A 14371-nucleotide genomic window follows, 5' to 3' on the forward strand; every position below is an offset into this window, starting at 1 on the left:
AATCTACGTTTTACATTTTGGGTGACAGACAGACATCTGTCCCGCTGTGGAACAACATATAAAATTACTGTTTATTATATTTTAATCTTTGCGTGTTTCGGTCAAAGCTATAAGATGTATTAGAGACGTGGCTTTCATAACGCCTGAAGTATATGCAGCCTCTCTAACTATTGTGTACAAAGGGAGGTATATCTTGCAGGTCCTCGTGGTAGCACAAATCCTGAAGTTTGTTTATGCACCGCTGAAGCGCTGTTGTGTATGAAGGTGCGTTTACTGCGGTACCTTTTCATACAAAGCTTGTGCTTTGTACACATGAGTTGTTCTGTACATATGGTGAAGTTCCTTATATCGCTGGGCGAGCGTTAACATGTTATATTCAGAACTTACCCGTGCAGATTGTCACGTATATGTGTTATGTGTGACTATTAGACGCGCTTTGGATTGGATGATTGGATTTATTGCACTTATACACTCAAATCATAACTATAAATAATTATAACACTGTTGCTGTTTTCCACACTAAAAATCACTGTGACATGCTAAGTCTTCTCAATTTTCACTAGTCGTATCCTGACTGCGGGTTTATAACAGACTCACTATAACTACAGCACACATAAAATCTTTTCACAGCGTAATTCCTTTCTTGCAGTCTCTTGTCAACCATCTTCAACTGTAATCTCAAGAGACATCCTATCTCAGCCGGCCCGAGATCCTTCTTATATAACCTCGAGGCGGATACAGCAGAAAACACCGTTTCTGTCGTTATAGCTCTGCAATACCTTTATGGTTATAGAGGTGTGTTTACCTCGCCGTTGCATAGAATCAGCAGTTCTTCTATTGTTGGGTGCGTGTTCATATCGGCGGAAACTTGTTTACCGAGCCGTTGCCTAGCAATGAACTTCTACTCTGGCTCCGCTATTCCGGCTTTCAGACGTCATGTTTATTGAGCACTTCGTGTGTCTCTTACCGTGGGTGTGTCTTATGATTTATTTGTGCTAATAAAATTGAGCTGTCAAGCTCTGCTACGTCAGGATTAAATGAAGAAATGTGAGCAAGGAGATGCGTATCGATTTCAGAAGAGAGAGAGAATTCAGAAACAAAAACCCTCGAAGAGACTGCCTGCGTGAAATATTGGCAATTTTAGAAAGTGATGTCAAATGTAGAGAAGGAAATACATAACTCCAAGTGTCAGTATGACAATATCACCAGATCAATGTGACGGAAAGTAAACCGGACGCCATGCTTACGCATGAAAGCCTAATGGATGATTTTCAAACTGATCCACTGTTGTGTACTACACACTGGACACATTTATACACAGCTTCAAAATTTCTCACCTTCCATGAGTGTCGAATTGCTCGGTCGACTGTTTACCGTTCCTGCTGGATGCCCAGAGGGTCCTAGTCTTAGATCTCTGCACCGTGCGTGTGTGAGTGGGGTTAGAGGCGTATCAGCAACCAATGGCTATTTGCACCTGGGCAACAGTGAACTTAAACACGCTTTAATAAACCCGATGTTTTGATAGAATCAAATTAAACATTTGTTTCGAGTATAGTTGTAGCTTACACGTTTTTCTAGCTACGGATTTCAAGTAATATTTTTAGCCTACTTTCCTTATTTTGAAATAATGAAAGCATGCTGTCTTTGTGCGTATGACTGCCCCAATCAATTTTACAATGCCTGAACGAATCTTTATGAAACTTGGTATGCATGTCATGGCACTTGAACCCATCTCAAGTGTGTATTTCATAAATCTCTCCCATCAGTCTGTGTATCTGAATGTGTATTTCCCTATCATTGCTAGGCAACGGCTCAGTAAAAACGTTACCACGTCAACGAATACACACACATCAGTGTAAGAATTGTTGAACGCGTCGTTTTGTTACTTATTCGACACCGTTCTTCGTAACATGGATCTTCCTATTAACAAATTAATTTGTATAAAACGAATATTTGTATAATCGATTAAAAGTGTTAGGCGTGTAACAGACCGAAATGTAACACTTTACATTCGTTACTAGTCAGTGAGTTCAAACCACAATGCGGAAGTTTTGTTTGTTGTCCTGTTCTATCTCTAGTGTAAAAGTAAAGCTATACCTGTAACAGGCCGTGAAGGCCCATAGGGTTGTGAGACGTTGAGGGTCCCATATTATCTAGACAATCGGCTCATAGATGGCGGTAAGGTTGTCAGCCTTACGCGCCAGCCGCGCTTTACTCCCCAGGAAAATTATTTAATTAATTCCTGGTACTCATTTCTGTTAGAGGCTGAGTCGACCACAGGGCCATAGTACGGCTGGAAGGATTAGGTCAATTGAAAAAAATCCAGTGACCTCATCGGGACTTGAACCCGCGACCTTCCGGCTTGTAGTATAGTGCCTCAACCAACTACGCTACCGCGTGCTCAGCTTCTAGTGCCGGGTTCAAGAACGGTGGAGCTACGCTCCCACTCGCCCATACATCTTTATGGCTTGATGCCTAACTAATTAAGTCCTCGGACACCTTTACTATTTATCCATACATTCCACACTTTGGCTGAAACTTTCAGGCGTTGTAGACAATTATCTGGATCTGTTTTAATGCCTGGATTAAACCACTTTTCCTGGAACATGTTCAGATCACCGACTGTCCCTCGATATGGCAACGTTCTGTGCTTGGAGAATAGCTACTGATATATTGGATAATAAGAAACCACGAAACGGTTGATGATAAAACCTAGCACCAAGATCCGTTTGGATATTGGAATGTCTTTCCGACGGCCACTGAGTTGCTCGGCGGCGTCCGACATGTAAACGCAAGTTTCTGCGTCTTGTATCGGTCCACATCACATAATCAGTATAAGTGGAGACCGCCTGTAATGGTTCCTTGAAACAATGTGACTGTGCACGGGCAAAGGGTCCCCTTTCCCGCCCCAGCCCATTGTAGAGTCCGTGTCGTTGTGCCCAGCTTTCCGGTCCGCTGGTTCCCCCTCCCGCCCGGAGGGGGGGCGATGTTACATCGAGACCCCTATCCAGTTCTAGTACTATATAGATATATATGTGTATTTTACAAATCTCATTTCCAGTTACTTGTGAGCTACTTCCCCTGCATCTTCTGCAACCCTTCTCTCAGTACTGCAACACTGTCTCACGTCGCAATTCAACTGTGGGCAACAGAGCATTCTTCGAGCGTGGCACCTGACCATCGTACCTTCTAAAGAGCGTGTATCTGGGATCGCTGGTTCGAACAGTTTTCAGGGCTGTACGGATGTACGTGTTTTATATTTTCTGTAATTCTGTTCTCATGTTAAGTGGATCACTTATCACCAAGGTATGGTGCGTCATGAGGTTTTTGGATGCAGGGGAGTGGCTGCGAACCTAGCCCACTGCATATGCAGTTGGAGAGAGTAGTCCTCTGTCTAGAAGTTGGGCAGTTGGCTAATAACTGTTCGCTATTAAAGGATGCAAGTTTTGAAATGTATCTCAGGGTCCCAGGTTCGGCTGGTTCTATTTATCACGGCAATGATCTTTCATATTGCATGATAGGCAGGATATTTCTTGGTCAGGTGAGCTATTAATTAGATTCTCAAGAAGGCTTCTGATTATTCTGTTTAGGCAGAGGCCTTACGAAGAGCGATTATCAGCGATATACATAGGCACTCTGTAGTCATTTCACATTATATAGGCCGCGCTCTAGCTCAAGCGGTTAGTCGCTGGCTTCCCACCGCGGCGGCCCGGGTTCGATCCCGGGTCTGGTCAAATGGATTAGTGGTGGACAAAGTGGCGCTGGGGCGGGTTTTCTCCGAGTACTTCGGTTTCCCCTGCCAATCTTCATTCCACCAAATTCTCCATCATCATAATCACCCGGGGCATGCTACAATAGGCCAATCAGTGGCCGCCGTGCCGAGTGGACCCAGTTGGACTCCACCCCCCACTAAGCGAATTAAAACAATTTGCACCTGAGGTAGCTTTGAATTTTTTTTTTTGTGCTGAATATACGTGCTACGATCTTAGCTGCTTTCATACCGACATGTACTTAAGCGGTGCTGCTCTCTGAAAGCGCCGTTTGAACACCTTTTTTCCAAAGCTGACGCCGCAGTATCGACTCAGCATACGTCATTGCTATCATCAGCTAATACGCGTAACTACTTGACAACGTAAATAATGAACTTGTACGAATATAGATTATTAAGCATTAACCTTCAGTATAGAATTGTATGGAATGTTTAGAAATCAATATGGCGCTTGTGTTGACTACTTCTTCTCGGCTTTGAACGATTTATCTATGTAACTTGGCATGTGAAAATTCTATAATGGCGTAAGCATATTTGGCATTAGTGTGAATGGCAATGAAACCTTCAAGATGTAATCCTTAGGCACCATTAGATTCATGTAGAGAATGACGCATGTCTGTAATTCTTGTTTTCGTCCACTGATAGCCTCATATTTTATTTCCCAGTTAAGTGTATATGCCTGTTACTGTGAAGTTGATCTTCATTATGCGCTGATGTTACAGACATATGCCACTGTTGCTTAAATGCTATTTACGCAGGGTAAAGAAGAGTAGAATGGGATTGCTCGAACGTTAGATTCAATATTTGCTGAACTGAAGGCTATATTATGGGTCTGAGCCGACACAGAGCTTGTAGGAGCAAGTTGTTAAAAGTCGATGGCCCAGATGAGTTTCTCAGAAGAAAAGATGAGGCTGGCTAATAACATGCAGAAAGGCGCTGTCTCCGTAAATATCGCCTGTGCTCTCATAACCCTCGTCATGCATCTACTCGAAGCGAATTTCAGCGGAACCAAAAAGCTCATCGCATGCGCAGTGACGTTTCTGCTGTGCTGCTCAGTGCGTAGACGCGCGGGTTCCAGTAGCAACTCACCTGAATACGAAGATGAAGCGCGTGAAGCACACCTGTTACTTGGTTACGTAATTTCTTAGTTCTTTTTTTCATTCTTTTCTTTCCGTCCCTATCTTCCGCGCTCTTTCTCCCTTCTGTTGTTCTTCTTCATCTCTTTCTTACTTTTTGTGTACGATGTATTTCTTTTTTCTCTCCCCTTCTCTCTCTTTATATATTTGTTCTTTCATTTCTTTTTCCTTTCTGTTTATTTAACGCTGTTCTGTTTTTTTTTGTTTCTTTAATTCTTCCTTTCTTTCTGTTTATTGCTTCGTTCCCCTTTTCTCTTTCATTTAATTTTGTTATTCTTTTGTCCATGATTTCTTCTGACCGTCTTACAGTGCATACATTTATTCACCTTACTCTTCTCTCTTGCACTACATGTTTCAGCACAAAAGTGCCATCTTCAGGTGCTTTTCGATGTACGTCGAACTACTTCATTGCATGCCCTGTTGTCTTTATACTAAAATATATATTCGTCATATATATATTGATAAATTTTAAATATTAAAAATATTAAAACTGTTCAGGATTTGTCATCCTTATGTCGTATCTCAATACGCGAGTCACATCTGTCTTCTTCTATCGGAGTATTCTTCCTACTTTCATGTGTGTTATTCTTTATTTTCTTTAGTTTTTCGTCCTTCCATTCTTATCATTTTTATTTTACTTCCTCTCAGTTATTTCTGTCATTACATGTTACTTGCTTTCATTTCGTTTCTTCCTCGCTTCCTTTTTTTTCCCCTTGGTTTTGTACCTTCTTTGTAGTTTCTGTAGTTCGCGTGACGTTCTCACATATCAAAAATGCCCCAGTGAAGAATATCTGATTCCATTTGAGCCATCACTGTCCGTCCCCTACCGACAGAGAGTATCTCATTCGGATGTGTACATGTGGAACAAGGGGACGCCATTCCTCTTGTGCATGGGAATGAAATGGTCTGCCACTTAAAGATAATGAAGGCTTCAGGGCTCGCGTGAGTAATGATGAAATCATCTGCGGTAATGGAGGACATTTAGCGTTTGTATTGGTTTCCCCACACAAGCAAAATGCAAATTGCTCTTCTCCGCATTTACATTTCGCCAAATCACATATTCGGGATTCGCATTTTGATTAAATAGAACACGGAAATGCTAATGAAAAAGAGCCGCCATGAAATGTGATTGTTAGTTGGAACGGCGACATGTGGCAGCAGACTGGATGTGACGGCGCTGTTTGCTTCTGCTTCCACGGATCAATTCATTTGGCTCGCTCGACACTTGAAGTTAATTCAGAATTGTGGAATCATTTAGCCGCAAGGTATGAGCCGTGACGCCTCAACCAGCGATGTGGCTGCTGGGCAACCGGATACTCTTCTTCGCCAGCGTGTCTAGACCGTTCTGGAGCCCACACGCGCACTCCTCCCTGTCCGATTGACACTAGAGGCTGTTCCCTAGAAGTAATGTTGCTAAGCTTCATTCTAAATCGAGGTTAAGAAAGCCTAGATATTTAGCTTGAGTCCTTCGGCCACCCATTCATGATGTACTGTGTAACTAGATATATCTCGCTGGCAGGATTGAAGCGCCCCATCCCAGTGCTCCTGTGATCCTGAACCACTTGCCTCGTGTTCCTTTCTTGCTTGGCTTATTCTTTGACCCCGACGATTGTGGGCGGTATGCCCTCCGAAACGTCAGTTGGCGCTCAAGGACTGCACTCCCTTATATCCCAGATGATAGGACTTTTACCGCTGTGAGAACCTGGAATTCTACGTAAATATGAGTACCAATTTNTGGCGCTCAAGGACTACACTCCCTTATATCCCAGATGATAGGACTTTTAATATCACCGCTGTGAGAACCTGGAATTCTACGTAAATATGAGTACCAATTTCGTCAGGTTCTTTATCTCCATGAGTCCTGATGTTGTGGAGTTTCCAATTGACCTAATCCTTCCAGCCGCACCAGGCCCTGGGGTTGACTCAACCTCTAACAGAAATGAGTACCAGAAATTAATTAAATAATTTTCCTGTGGAGTAAAGCGCGGCCGGCGCGTAAGCCTGAGAACCTTACCGCCATCTGTGAACCGATTGTCTAGATAATGCGAGAGCCTCGACGTCTCACAACCTTATGGGCCTTCAGGGCCTGTTAAAAGGATAGCTTTACCTTACATGAGCATACAGATTAACTTATTAGACGTACACTCAGTCAAGGTAGAAACATCTTAAATAAATATCAACGGTGTTCAGTGTCCAATTAAATAATACGAAATCACAAAGTTATCAGCTTTTGTGGCGATAACGCTAATACCAGCTTCGGTGCTGCAGTTCGTTCAACAGAGACTATTGCAAAACTGAGAGGCAAAATGTAAGGGAATTGCAATAGGCCGTGGTGTACACATAATTTACAGGGTGGCTGTAATATCCCTGCAGTAGAAGCTGAAGTACTGGTGGCGGGAATGTACGGAGTTACAGCGCTTCTGTGTTGAAGTTGCTACTTAGTACAAAACTCTGCCGCAGCGTGGCAGCACACTTTACATGCCGTTGTTTCCGGAGATGGAAACAGTTATCGAAATGCGCGAGTCTTTGAAAAGGTATTTCCTTAGTCACCCAAGGTGCCCAGTACTTATTCTTAATTCATTTTAAAACGAGAGAAGGAAATTCCGGTTGCTATTCTGCAGAACCAGTTATTTAGTAGATAATCTTACGAAGGCAACAGAGCGTATGGAGTGACTGTCTACTCGCGCATTTTGAAGTAGCTAAGAGATCAACAACCAGAACAACAAGAGTAATAACACCAGAAGGAGAAGGAGGTGGACGCGATTTGGTGAGAGTTCAGCTTTCTTCTTACTCTTTATTTTAAACAAAAAGTATAATGAATTATCTAAATGCAAATGTGACCCTTCCTACTCCCCCTCGTTTTGCATCTGCTACCCTCTCTCTCTCTCCTTAAAACGTGTACTGGGTTTATTTCTAAAAATATGGTCACCCTGCACTCAAAGGACTTTATAGTGTTGTTTCCACGTTGTCGACCCATGTAGCCCCCGTGTTCATATTTCTGTATATTGGTGTGAAGAACAGGTGGCCATCAGTGGCAATATGTCTGAAAATGGCTGTCGGTTCTCGTGTGTAATCAGATGTCCATAAGCAGCGTTTTATCAAAACATGGAACACTGATTACGCTCTTCAGTCCGATGCATAGCGTCCTTCTCAGTATGGTCCATATTCTAACCTTCAGCACCGCCATTTGTTCAACCCACCCCAGGATTTCCCGTCGACAGACCCCGCAAGAGTGTTCAGGATAGATCAAGACTTATTTAAATCCAGAGCATGAAATTTGACTTACAGTACAACATAGAATTTTGACGGCAACTCCGTGAATTATGGACTATATTCGCAGTTGTTCATTACGGTCTGTACACAGTATTCTACTCTGAGAACATTCGGTGGAAGTAAAAGGTTTAGGACAATGTTGTATTTTAGCGTCCTGTTGCACTGATTTTCATCCATGATATGTATACAGTTGCCGTCTTGTAGTGCACTCAATTTCACCTGTTACTTCGCGACATGTTTCGGCAACATAGTGCCATCATCAGGTGCCCTAATTACGCTAATCTATTGCATTGCTTGCCATTATAAAATTATTTAAAAAGTATTTAAAAAGTGCGTATTTTTCAACTATTATAACTTTGCACACACTAAAACTTGTTAAGATTGTTCATCTTATGTGTCATAATTAAAACTTGCTTGTGGTTCTTCCACTGTGGGGGTCGTTTTTCTTATATTCTGTGTAAACCGTGTCTTGTGATGTGTGTTCCCTTCTTAGCTGCGAATGTTGTAATCAACACGGTTTACACAGAAAATAAGAAAAACAACCCCCACAGTGGAGGAACCACAAGCAAGTTTTAATTAAGACACATAAGATGAATAATCTTAACAAGTTTTAGTGTGTGTAAATTTATTATAGTTGACAAATACGCACTTTTTAAATACTTTAAAATAATTTAATAAAGGCAAGCAATGCAATAGATTAGCGTAATTAGGGCACCTGATGATGGCACTACGTTGCCGAAACATGTCGTGAAGTAACAGGTGAAGTTTAGGACAATATTGAAACTTGACGGATGTATGAATCAAGTCTCATGTGGAATGATGCCTTGTAGGCCTAGCATATACAGCCATTCGGTGAAATTTATAGGGGAGTCGATTTATAGGCTCGTATGCAATCTATGCGTTTTTCCATACCCCAGTACCTTTGATGTCCGTTTATTGCAAGTACAAATGCAGTGTTGCAGATCACACAGCACATTTCATTAAGTCATAAATTACATTTCTTATTTTTATTAAATAATCATATATCAAAATTGTTTAAAATATAGATTGTGGAGTTTGATGAGAGCTGTATTGTATAGGATCCAACAACTGTTTGTATCATTAGTCATTTCCCTGAAAATTAGTTAACATTCGAATTTAACTTTATATTGTGACGTATCGATCCATTGCTAAGCAACGTCCGCAACACACGTGTGGTCAACAATACAGGAGCGGTGTTCTCTGTGCTGCATGGTCCGTGCCGCGACTATATAAGGGAGGAAGTTTGAATGAACAAGAAAGTCAAGAGAAAGGGAATGCAATGGAGTACAACGGAGTACATTAGAGAGTACGAGAAGAACTGAGTCAGTTGTCGGTAAGAGAGAGCTACGGGAAGTTAATAGTTGAAGAAGGATTAGAAGTCCGCCTGTGAATGCTTAGTTTGTGATTAAAAGGCTTAGCCACAGTGAGACTCTTTTAATTCCGTTACCAGGACATGACTAGTGAAGACTGACAATCCTAGTGCGTGTGTAACGTTGAACTGTAAATTGTATAAATCAGCGATAGCGCTGTATTACTTGTAAGTATGATTTGATTGTATAAGGCGTTAATAAACCCAATAATCCAATCCAAAACCCGCTATTATTAGTCACGGAGCCCCGGACACGTGACAGTATAAAGCAGGGGTTATATTGGAGAGCTGAAATTCAAAATAAAATTATACTAAAACTACGCTGGGTTGATATTTCAGTGGACGCTGTCATGTATACAGTGTTTCTCAAAAGTTTCTCAACTACGGACCACTACATTGGGCGGTCGGCGCACCCTCAGATCACTCAGCGATCATAAAAATCCCTCTAGCAGGAAAGAGCATGCAACTGTACTCTGTTCTGCCAGTAGGAGAAATTTGTACGTAGAGTTGCCATAATCCGCTTTCCCCTGACCACCAGTTTAAAGTAAAAGATTTTAAACAATGATTCATCAAAATTTGTTATATTTAAATTACTTTATTTCTGTTCCATGTCGTAAAATACCATCTGGACTCTATAATACTACAGGCCATCTGGTGGACCTCCGCGGACCACAGTTTGAGAAACACTGATTTTGTCGATGTTTTAATTGTTTTGCCTTGTTTATCATGATGCTTGTTGCTGTCTCGTAATCAGAATGCAGAGCAAAATGGTGACGTAAAGATAGCTAACAGATTCTATGAAAATGTGGCACACTTCAGTAACAAATCAAAATTTTATTCAGGAGGAAATTAAGAGGAGATTGAATTCGGGAAATGCTTGCTACCATTCAGTCTAGAACCTTTTGTCTTCTCGTCTGCTGTCTAAAAATATAAAAAGTAGAACATACCAAACTATAAGTTTGCCTTTGGTCCTGTATGGGTGTGTAAATTTGTCTCTGACATTAAGGGAGGAACATAGACTGAGGGTGTTTGAGAACAGGCTGTTGAGGAGAATATTTGAACCTAAAAGAGATGAAATTTCGGGAAGTTGGAGAAAACTGCATAGTGAAGAACTTCAAGTGAAGGAGGGTGAGATGGGCAGTGCATGTAGCACGAACGATGATTAAGAGAAATGCGTATAAGTTATTGATCGGAAAGCCAGGAGGAAAGAAGCCACTACGAAGACTAAGGGATAGATGAATGGACAATGTTAACACGAAATTTAAAGAGATAGAATGGGATGGTATGGACTGGGTCGTTCTGGTTCAGGATAGGGACCAGTGGAGGGCTCTTGTGAACACGGTAATGAACGTTCGGGTTCCATAAAACGCTGGGAAGTTCTTGAATGGCTGCAAAATTGGCGGTTTCTCAAGAAGGGCTCAGTTACACGAAATTAGTTATTATGAGGCCGCTTACACGTTACGCCCACAAGATTTAATTTTGGTCACGGTCATAATTCTGTAGATAGTGAAAAATAGAAAAAAATAGCTTGGATCACAGCCCAGGGATCTATTTAGACCCATTGACCGATATAAACGTTTTGTCAGAACACACAAGGGCTGGACGTGGTCAGATATAATAAAGCTGTCAGTGAACCAAAGGAGCCATCAGCGGTAACTCCATTCGATACGTGCAGGCATTTCATGTGGCAACCTCGTATCATAACATGGACTTTCACAGCAATTACATGCACACTATGCAAACCCCTTGGGTAAGGGATGCACCCTCGGTCACAGGGTTGTGTGTTTAGTGTACTCCACTCTGCATCCCGCCATGTACTGTATTGCAAGAGCAGTTCTAATCAACGCTACAAAGCGTTTGTCTTTTCCTTTCGTGTCTTTTGATTTATATTTTCGGAACTGATTACAATCCTGTTTTTTTGACAAGGGTTTGTGAGGCGCTTTGCTATGGAACCCAATGGACTAGGACTCCTAACATTATCCTACCACCTGAAAAACTAAATAGAATTATTTTTCTAAAATTAGTTTGAAAATCACTGGTATTTTGGACAAAATCCAGATTACCAAGTAAAAGTACTGCTGAAGAATGCTGTCTTCTTGGATGTGGCACCGTGTAGAACTTGTTTGAACCGACGTTTCGGAGGAACGTATCGCCGAGCGAGTTTTTCTGCCCTGAAAATGGAGGTGATACGTTCCTCCGAAACGTCGGTTTACACAAGATCTACACGATGCCACATCCCAGAAGACGACATTCTTCATAGTCACCGCTGTGGATACATCAAATCTTACAGAAGAACTGCTGCTTCGTGTTCAGGTCCGCAGACAGCGCTGCCTTTGCTCAGACATTCCGCAGTGCCTGCACACAAGCGCTTGGATTTTGTGTTAAAATAAGATAGACCGTCTTCGTTTTCTGATTCATTGCCATTTTCTAACCTAACGATACATGGCGAGAAGTGCTGAGAAATTGTTAAATAAATCCCTTATATACGAGACTATATAGATCCGGAAAAACTGGTATAAACTTGATAGCGAAGAGAGAAACTTTGTCCCTGCTTGGAATCGAATGTCGGCCTTGCAGCCTATACCCTGTCAATATTAGGGGTAGCATAAATTCACTTAGAACATTAATTCGTGAGAGATTAGATCAACCGGGTTTCATTAATGCAGTTGTTACATCTCATACAAACAAACTCCGTAGCCTGTAGTTCGCAAGCGAAGTATACCGACCGAGCGACCGCCGCTTGTCGGCGAAGTTGGTGCCAACTTTAGCGGAGAGAGGGTGTCCCGAGGTCATCGCAGCGGATCCCCACGGCCGTTAGTCTCGGTTTTCTATTACAGCTCATACATGTAATATAATTTTCTTTACAGTTACACTGATTTTTGCCGCGCCATAGCTCAAGCGGTTAGTCGCTGGCTTCCCACCGCGGCGGCCCGGGTTCGATCTCGGGTCTGGTCAAGTGGGATTTGTGGTGGACAAAGTGGCGCTGGGGGCGGGTTTCCTCCGAGTACTTCGGTTTCCTTGCCAGTCTTCATTCCACCAATTGCTCCACAATCACCCTCACCTATCATCTGGGGCGTGTACAATAGGACAGAAGTGGCCGCAGTACAAGGGACATAGTCCCACCCCACTAGCAATAAAAGAAATACACTGATTTGAAATGGAGGCATGAGGAGTCGATTAGTACTCCTAATATCAGGGTAATCTATCTATGCCTCTGCAGTCATTTTGTTGGACCTTGCCCGCTTTTTCAGTCTTTTAATCCTATACACAGTGTGTAGGGCTCAGTGGCCGCGATGTCTAGAGCATGAACTGTCTTTGCCCCCTCGAACACTGGGATCGTTGGTTCGAATCCCACTCAAGGCATGGATGTCTGTATGCGATTATTCTGTGTTTATGCTGTCCTGTGTGTAGGTAGAGGGCCTGCGAGGGGCTGATCCCTCGTCCAAGCAGTCCTACCGACCGTCTTAGGATTAAGAAACTGAAGTGAAACAAAGCGTTTCACGGATATCTTACGCTCCAAGTGGAAGCAACAGGAAAAGAGAGAGTGTTTGTTACTTTAACTACCTAAATCCGCCCGGTGTGTGATATTAGAGCAGTTGTCCGGGGCAGAGTAGGTAACATATTCAAGCAGAAGTCATGGTGCAGGTACAGTCTAATGGAGGGCGGTCGATGCGGTGACGTAACAAACAAAACAAAGCACTCATCATGTTTATGAAATTGACCGTAACATCAAAAGCACTGCATTGTTATTCAGTATCAAAGAGATTCCATGCAGGGGGGAAACAGCTACCAGTGATTAGTGACCACAATGAGCAAAGAGACATTATTTTGATACGAAATGGCTAACTAATCAAATGATAATACCAAATGGATAAATTTAAGGGCATTCAGTTTTCATAAATGCGTCTTTTAACTTATTTTGAAAGATATTTTTAAATTAAATAAGATCTGGAAGGTTATGATGATGGTATATTAATATAGTTATTAACTCTTTGGACATTAATCGTCATTATTTTTTAATTTAAGACCGCATTTCAGAGAGAATGATCACATTTTAATTCAAAGTGTGCCACACCGGTTGAGAGGAACTGAAGCTTAGGTATCTGCTGATTGCATGTGATTCAGATCTTGCTTAACTGTCTTTGGAATGAGCTTGTTGCTCTGGTTTCTTGCAGCTTCTCAACACCCTCGCCACTGACTTGGACTATATGCTGACAGACCTCTGCACGACTCCCCCGCCACCGTACGAGAATGGAGCCACCGTCGGGCATGAGGGAGATATCACACACATCAGGTCAGTACCTCTGTTTAATGTCTTCAAGTAGATCAAGATACAAACAAAGCGATTTGTGCGTTGTGCGGTGTTCATGCTAGACAGTGCAGCCTCGAAGCGAAATTTTGCGTTGTGTTTCAGACCGACGTAATGATAGGAGCGTTCTACTGTTCCGCCACGCTCACGGAGAAACTAAGTGTACTGATCTGTGGAACAGAATACTGGGTATTGAATCCTAGAAGAATAGCACCCATAAATCATGATAAACAAATGTTTAAAGGAATTATTATGGCTGATCAGATATAGTAGGGCCGCATTTTATGCTAGAGATGCGTTCCTGAGCCGGTCACGGTAGCCGAGCGGTCTAAGGCATGCGCTGTCTTCGCTCGCTCCGAAGCCGGGATTGTGGGTTCGGATCTGTTTCCTGTGAGGTACGAACTGAATTCTTATATATTATTCTTATACACTGCCGGTCACGGTAGCCGAGCGGTCTAAGGCATGCACTGTCTTCGCTCGCTTGGAAGCCGGGA

Source organism: Cryptotermes secundus, unplaced genomic scaffold (genome assembly GCF_002891405.2).
Source record: "Cryptotermes secundus unplaced genomic scaffold, Csec_1.0 scaffold79, whole genome shotgun sequence".
Taxonomy (NCBI): Eukaryota; Metazoa; Arthropoda; class Insecta; order Blattodea; family Kalotermitidae; genus Cryptotermes; species Cryptotermes secundus.